At 38.2% G+C, this 8772-nt stretch overlaps 1 long non-coding RNA gene across 1 annotated transcript in view; it reads left to right on the forward strand.

Annotated features, from left to right (window-relative positions):
• LOC140604558 (uncharacterized) overlaps positions 1 to 8098 on the forward strand; it is a 54050-nt gene extending 45952 nt beyond the window's left edge. Inside the window, exons 4-5 of the long non-coding RNA XR_012007369.1 lie at positions 6437 to 6579; positions 7343 to 8098. This is a non-coding gene — a long non-coding RNA (uncharacterized lncRNA). The remainder of the gene's footprint in view (positions 1 to 6436; positions 6580 to 7342) is intronic.
• Positions 8099 to 8772: the final 674 nt, after the last annotated feature.

Below are 8772 nucleotides of genomic sequence, written 5' to 3' on the forward strand. Positions count from 1 at the left end.
TGAAATAATATCAATTTTTTTTCTGACCACAGTGGGGTAAAGTTAGAAATTAATTACAAGAAGAAAATGGAAAAAGATGTGGAGATTTAACATGTTACCTAACAGTCAATGTGCACATGAAAAAACCAAAGAGGATATAAAAAACTACCTTGAGACAATGAAAATGGAAACACAATGTTCCAGAATCTTTAAGAAGCTAAAAGCAGTTTTAGGAGGGAATTTCATAGCAATGCAACATACTTCATGGAACAAGAAAAACACTTAAAAAAAAAATTCTAACTCTACCATAAAGGAAATTAAAAAAATAATAATAAATTCCTAAGTTAGTAGGAAAAAAAAGAAAATAATAGAGATCAGAGGCAGAAATAAATGGAAGAAACACTGAATATGTAAAAATTAAGAACTTGTTTTTTTGTAAAGGTAAACAAAAGCCACAAACCTTTAGCCAGATTCACAAAGGAAAAAAAAAAAAAGCACAAATAAATTTAGAAATTAGAATCTGTACACAGAAATACAATAAGAAAATACTACATACATTATAAGCCAGCAAATTAGAAAACCTAGAAGAAAGAGATAAGTCTCTATAAATATAATCTTATGTTTCTAACTCATGAAGAAATCGAAAATCAGAATAGAATAATTACTAGTAATGAAATTGAGTCAGTAATAAAAAAAATTTCCTGTAAGAAAATCGATAATTAGCTTTACAAGCAAATTCTACTTAACATTTCAAGAACAGTTCATACTTACCCTCTTTGAATTATTCCAAATAATTAAAGAGATAAGAATATTTCCAAACTCATCACAGGAGGTTAACATTTCCTGATACCAAAACCAAATATGATAAAGCTCTCAACAGACTGAGTATAGAGGAATAGATCTCAACTAATAAAAGCCATATATAACAAGCCCATTGCTAACAGTACACGCAATAGTCAGAAGCTGAAAGCTTTTCTGGTAATTCCAGGAAGAAGACAAGAATGCGCCCTCTCACCACTTCTAGTCAACATAGTACTGGGAGTCCTAGCCCCACAATGAGGTAAGAAATAAGATGCATCCAATTGGAAGGAAAAAGTAAAACTGTCACCATGGGCTGTTGACATGATGCTATAGACACCCTGAAGGACTCCACTAAAAAGCTTTTAGTGTAAATGAATTCAACAAAATTGTAGGATTCAGAATATATGGAAATCAGTTGTTTCTATACATTAGTAACTATCAGAAAGAGAAATAAGAAAATACCTCATTTACAAATGCATCAAAAAGAATAAAATACCTGGGAATAAATTTAACCAAATAGGTAGAAGACCTGTACATTGATAATTCTAAGACATTAATTAAAGAAATTGAAAAAAACACAAATAGTAAAATATTGTATGTTCAGGGATTGGATGAATACAATTAAAATGACCATACTATGCAAAGCAATGTATAGATTCAATGCAATCTATCAAAATACTAAAGCCATTTTTTTTTTTTTACAGAACTAGAATAAACATGAAATGTGTATGGGTCAAAAGACCCTGAATAGCCAAAGCTCTCTAGAGAAAGAACAAAGCTGGAATCAGGGCAGGTGATACCTCCAAACTATACTAAAAATCTACAGGAATTAAAGCAGTATGATGCTGGTGCAAATACAGACACATAAATCAAACACTAGTAAACCCATCCTTATCTGGTCCGTTAACTTATGATAAAGGAGTCAAGAACATACAATGGGGAGGTGCACCTGGGTGGCTCAGTCAGTGAAGGGTCTCTCTTGGGCTCAGGTCATGATCCTGGGGTCCTGGGATGGAGCCCCGTAGGAGTCTGCTTCTCTCTCCCTTTGTGTGCTCTGGGTCACTCTCTCAGATAGGCAAATAAATCTTAAAAAAAAAAAAAAAAAAAGAACAAACAATGGGGAAAAGACAGTCTCTTTAGTAAATGGTGTTGGGAAAACTGGAAATATACTTGCAAAAGCAAGAGACTAGATCACTTTCTTCCATCACACACAAGAATAAACTCAATATGGCTGAAAGACCTAAATGTGTGTGTCCATTGACAGATGAATGGATAAGAAGATGTGATACGTATATACATATAAAGACACACACAAACACAGAATGAAATATCACTTAGCCATAAAAAATTATGTCTTGATATTTACAACGTGGGTGGACCTAGAGGATATTGTGCTAAGTGAAGCAAGTCACAGAAGACAAATTCCACATATAAGTCAAATAATACGGTATCCGAGAAAACAAGAACAGACTCATAGATATGGAAAAAAAAAAACTGGTGGTTGGCAGAGGGGAAGGGAGTGAGGAGGTAGTGGAGGAAATAGGTGAAGGTGAATAAGATGTACAAACATCCAACTGTAAAATAAATAATTGGGAATGTCACATACGCTAAAGGAATATAGTTAACAATCCTGTTATAACTGTGTGGTGACAGATGGTAACTAGACCTGTTGATCATTTCATAATGTATAGAAATATTGAATCGATAAGTTTTACACCTAAAATATTGGTATATCAATTATAATTCATACAAAGTGCTTTATCCAAAACACAAACGACAAGCACCTCAGCATTTCTAGAGCAGCCCGGGAACAATTTTACATGGTCCTAAACCACACAACTTGTTTACTATGAGGCTGTTCTTGGAGTTTTAGTCATGGTTTCTAAATATTGCCACCAGGCACACCTGGGCCTTCCAATGACTACGGCCAAGAGAGCAGTGTGCCTCCTAGTTCTCCCATCACCCTCCTAAGTGATTTCACTTATAGGCATTCTCCACAGTTAGAGTTTATTAAACTGGAATAAAGTAGGTCATTGGTACCTGCTTTCACTCTGTCATTTATTTCTAAGGCTAACTTGATTTTGGTGGATTTAGCTTTTTCCTTAATACCCCTTTGAAATTCTGAAATGCAAATAAAGGCAAGTTACTTATGCAGTAAATCAACATAAAAGCACGTAGACAGTGATCTCCTACCCTTTTGCTCGTCAGTAGAGGATACTAGCTAATCTGAGACCCTTTAACAATGGCTTTCAAAATTAGTAGGGAAGAAAGTGTAATTGCTGAGACTTGGTAAACTTGTACCTTCATACAGTATAAATTGGTACAACAGTTTTGAAGGTGATTGGTCAATAAATATGGAATAATGAGAACATCCATATGCACAATCCTAGTATTTATCTGAAATTTCCTTTTTTTTAAAAAAGGAAAATGATTGTAAGGTGTTTCTATTTTTAACTTTTTGAGGAAACTCTATACTGTTTTCCAGAGCAGTTGCACCAGTTTGCATTCCCACCAACAGTGCAAGAGGGTTCCCCTTTATCCACATCTTCACCAACACCTAGTTTCTTCTGTTGTTGATTTTAATTATTCTGACTGGTGTGAGGTGGATCTCACTGTAGTTTTGATTTGCATTTCCCCAATGCTGAATGATATTGAGCATTTCTTTATATGCCTGTTGGCCATTTGTAAGTCTTCTCTGGAGAAACATCTGTGCCTTCTATACATTTTTTTAGTGGATAATTTGTTTTTTGGGTGTTGAGTTTCGTAAGTTCTTTGTATATTTTGGATACTACCCTATGATCCAGCAATTGCACTACTAGACATCTACCCAAAGAACACAGAAATACTAATTCAAGTGGATACATGTACCCCAATGTTTATAGCACCATTATATACAACAGCCAAATTATGGAAATAGCCCAAGTGTCCATCAACTGATGAACGGATAAAGAAGACATTGTGTATATAGATAGCAAGGGATATTAGCCACAAAAAGAATGAAATCTTGGCATTTGCAATGACATGGATAGAGTTAGAGAGTATTATGCTAAGCAAAGTAAGTCAGAGAAAGACAAATACTCTATGATTTCATTCATATGTGGAATTTAAGAAACAAAACAAATGAGCATAGAAAAGAGAAGGGGGGGCAAATCAAGAGACAGACCCTTACCTAGAGATAACTAATGGTTACCAGATGGGAGGTGAGTGGGGGCAATGGGTGAAGTAGGTGATGGGGTTACGGAGGACACTTGCGATTAGCACAGGATGTTGTATGAAAGTGTTGAATCACTATATTTTACACCTGAAACTAATATTACACTGTTAACTAATTTGCATTTAAGTAAAAAGTTTTAAGATTTTATTTATTTGTTCATGAGAGACCTAGAGAGAGAGAGAGAGAGAGAGAGAGAGAGAGAAAGACAGGCAGAGGTAGAAGCAGGCTCCACACAGGGAGCCCAACGTGGGACTCGATCCCGGGTCTCCAGGATCACGCCCTGGGTTGAAGGCGGCGCTAAACCACTGAGCCACCCGAGCTGCTCTAAAAAGTTTTTTAAAAAGGAAAATGAAAAAAATATAAAATAAATAAAATAAAATAAAATAAAATAAAATGGAAAATGAAAAAAATAAAAATAAAAAGGAAAATGACATGTACCTAAAGATGTACATTGCATCATTATATCGAAAACAAACAACCAAATGTCAAACAATATGGAAATTTATTGTTATTAAACATCGGTGTGGTGAAATGTCAAACAGCCATTATAAATTACAATTATGAAGACTAATACAGGAAATATGATACAAAGTAAAAAACACCAAAATTGTATTTATATTGTAATCAGAACCATGCAAAATTGTGTATGTATCACAAGAATATAGGAGGGTAAGAGACATAATTTGTGGGTTAGCTGGACCATGATTAATTTATTTAATTTTTGTTGGTGTCACCATGTTTGTTTAGTGATGTTGCTAATCGTTTTGAAAAGAAAAAGAATCAGGCACCTACCCATTTAAAAGCAATTGCACTCAAAGCCTTATGCGCATGGTAGTTTGCGTGTTGAATTCTGGCTACCTCCTGTTTCTCTGCCTACATCTTAGTCCAAATTACTTTGGTCAAGTCAAACACTCAAATCTTGAATTTCTTTATCTTAAAATGGGGGTATTAACACCTACTCAGAAACCCGAATAAGGGAGTCCAGTTGTTCAGATCATAAAGCTGTTTGCAAACTGAAGATGAAGAAACAGTCAAGCTCTTATTATCTCTGCCACCTTCCCTCCAACTTCATCATTCTTAACCTTCTTCACATCTTCATCCTTTTCTTTAAGGTTTTATTTATTTATTCATGAGAGACACAGAGAGGCAGAGACACAGGCAGAGGGAGAAGCAGGTTCCCTGCAGGGAGCCTGATGCAGGACCTGATCCAATGACCACAGGGTCACGACTTGAGCCAAAGGCAGACGCTTAACCACTGAGGCACCCGGGTGCCCCCATTCTTTACTCTTCTATATCCAACTCAATTATTTTGCCTGCTCTTCTACCTCGTTTTTCCCTTCCTCTCTGGAGGTCAGATAGGAGTTTCATAAGCCTCAAATTCAGTGTGGGCAGGGCTGCAGTCCTCCATGGAAGCTCCAGGGGCGACCTCTTTGTCTTGCCTTTTCCAGCTTTTAGAGGCACCTGCCTTCCTTGGCTGGTGGACACTTCCTCCATCTGCAAAACCAGCAGCACTGTGGAGGTAGTATCACAGTGCCCTCCTCTTCCCTAATTCATGACCTGGCGATGTTGATCACCTTGAACTCACCCAGAAGATTCAGGATAATCCCTTTAACACCAGCCGATTGTTATCTTATCTGCAACCTTAGTTTCCCCTTGCCAATATAGTCACAAGCTGGAGGCCATTCTTCTACCTACCTCCCTGCCCCTTTTCTCCATGTGTGAGACCTATAGTAGATTTACTAGTCTCCTACCTCAGTAGTATTCAGCTGTGAGGCCTTAGACAAGGCATTCGTCTTCTCCCCAGAGCTGTAGTTTCTTTGATTGGTAATATTAAAGAAAAACACACACACACACACACATACACACATACTCATGACCCTTGCTAAAGCACAGGCACAGTAAGGCTGGCTTTACTCAAGGGGGTTGTAATAATAGTTGTGGGAGCCACCGCAATGAGATCCTGCAGTAGGATGGAGAGAGGAGGCTCATCTACAAACAGAGCATGAGAAATGGGAATTCATAGCCAAGGAGCAGGGTGGGGCCACTAGATCAGGTAAGAGTTTCCAGCTAAACTGACCTAAAAAGATGCTTGCAGGCCAGGTGGTAGGACCTCATCCTGAGGGATGGTGGGGGATGAGAAATGCTAAGAGATAGAAAGGATGATCATATATCAAGAGTGGAGGTTTCTTATTAACTGACTTAGCAGGGTTCTTGCTAAAATTGGACTTTAAAGGAGGTCCACAGATGGGCCTACAAGAAAATTCAGGAATCTGACTTGGGTTTGGTTCAGCAAAGAATCTTCTCCAAATAACTCAAATAACAATATATAGAAAACTATTTTACTTACAATTATCACATTTAGCAATTATTTAATGATCAAAATGGGAAGTGGAAATATATATATATATTTTTTAAAGATTTATTTATTTATTCATGAGACAGAGAGAGAGAGAGAGAGAGAGAGGCAGAGGGAGAAGCAGTCTCCATGCAGGGAGCCCGATGTGGGACTCGATTCTGAGACTCCAGGATCACGCCCTGGGCTGAAGGCAGCGCTGAACCACTGAGCCACCTGAGCTGCCCAAAATGTATGTATTTTAAAGGGATCTATGATTGTAATTCAAATGTTATGTTCCTTGTTCTCAATTTACTTCATCTTTCTCTTAAAGTCTAAACAAGGATAATTTTCTACTTCCTTTTATTTTGAAGTACGACACTGTCACATAAAATATTTTATACATTTTAAAAGCCTAAGTTAGTATATGTACATTTTATTGATTTTGTTGGAAGATATTTAAGCTAGTTTCTAATTGTTCATGACTGATTCTTTTATTAAATATAACTGTTTCAAAATACTCACCAAGCCCTTAAACCTATAAATTCTATTCTCTGTGCCGGCAAAATAAGATCTACTTTTATCCTCACAATATTTCCACTGTTAACTAAAATGATAATCAAAATAATTGAACTGGAGCTAAATAAAGAACATGCAGATTGTTTAGGCTAGCCTAGTATTTTGTTCAGCATGCATTCCCAATTCAGGCATTAATATTTTCCCAAAGCTTTGTAGCCTTTCAAGTTCTAAGCTCCACCTAGAACTGTGGCCCTGCTAATACCTTTGGTAATCTGGCTTCATTTTTTTAAGTGCTCGGATTCACAGCTTATCTATGGGGGAAAAATAGTTTTCTATCTGTAATAATCCAGAGATATACTGAAAAAGTTTAATTTAGTATTCCCTCCTGCAAGTTGGCAGATGCAATCTTAGCTAAACCTAAGGAGAGAGAAATTGTCAGGGGGAAACCCAACCTGGCGATCACCCAACTGCCTGTCCCTCCATCTATCTGTCAACAGGAATGCAGGAAGGAGGCACGTTAGCAGTTCTATCAGGTGGCGGCCACCAGAGAGGGCAGGAGAAGGCGGGAAAAGAAGTTGCCGCCAAACCTCAAAGCTTGGCATGAAGAGCCAGCTGTCAGCCAGTTAATGTGCTCAGCTAGCAGCAAGAAACCCAATCATTAAGTTATTGGGGATTGGTCAGAGAAAAGAGAAAGACTCTTTGTCCTAAGTGTGCCGAGCTGCTGATGGCTATGACTCATGATCCCGCAAGATTTGTTCCAAAAACAGAAATGGGGACATTGTGTGGGGATAGGGCCCATAGCACGGTAGGAGGTAGAAGGCTTAAGCTAGACTTCATTTCAGAGTGGTGATGAAAGAATGTCACCTCCTTTTTGTGGCAGCAGAGCCCAGCAAAGACGGAAGAGACAACCCTCCCACGCGGTTAGGAACTAACAGAGGAATTTGGTTATTTTGAACTTTTTGGCATTTTGCTTTTCTTGAGCAATTCCCACCCTACTCCTCTTTAGGATTTATTGGACTCCAGGCCACCTTATGATACACCCTTTGATCCTGAATCAGATTTTAAAGCCTAAGGTATCTATGCTCCAGAGGTTAAGGGCTCACTTCCTGCACAAAAGGAACAAAGAGATTGGATAAAACGACATTTTAATCCTTAATAGTGATGTACTCAAGTGAAGTTAGCTTGTCACCAGCAGCCAAGGGATCATATTTTAAAGACATGGGAATCTTTTCCATACATCATTCAGGGCAAGAATATGGCAGCTTCATCTTTTTTTTTAAAAAAAAGATTCTATTTATTTATTTTAGAGAGAAGGAGAGTCAGTGAGCGGGGTGGGAAGAGGGGCAGAAGGAGAAAGGGGAAGAGAGTCCCCTCCTCTCTGAGTGCAGAGCCCAACTCTGGGCTCAATCTCATGACCCTGAGATCACAACATGAGCTGAAACCAAGAGTTGGACACTTAACCAACTCCATCATCCAGGCATCACATCAGTTTCATCTTCTTATCAGCTGTCTATACCTGCTCTTCCCACTTTGACTTCAGTGTTTGTGGTCCTTTTTCCAACTCATATTCACCTTCTAGTACGTATCTGAGGCTTATTCACACCAAACATAAATAGCCCAAATTCACAAGATGTGTATTGAGCACCCATCCTACATCAGGTATAGATCTATACCTGGGGCTCCAGGGACCAGAAATGACTAAGATAGGGCAGCTGCCCTCAAAGCTGACAGTGTTGAAGGGGGCCATTGATGGAAAACAGCTTATAATACAGTGTAATAAGCTCACAGAGACCAGGGAAACAGGCAACTGTAAGAAAAGGTGGTTAGTGCAACAGGAAAAGGACAAGGGCTTAGGGTAGGCTTCCAGGAGAAAGCGATGCCAAGCTAGATTTCAAAGGAAGCTGAAGTGTTCACTGTGGACAGCACA

This window comes from Canis lupus, chromosome 15 (assembly GCF_048164855.1).
Source record: "Canis lupus baileyi chromosome 15, mCanLup2.hap1, whole genome shotgun sequence".
NCBI classification, from domain to species: Eukaryota; Metazoa; Chordata; class Mammalia; order Carnivora; family Canidae; genus Canis; species Canis lupus.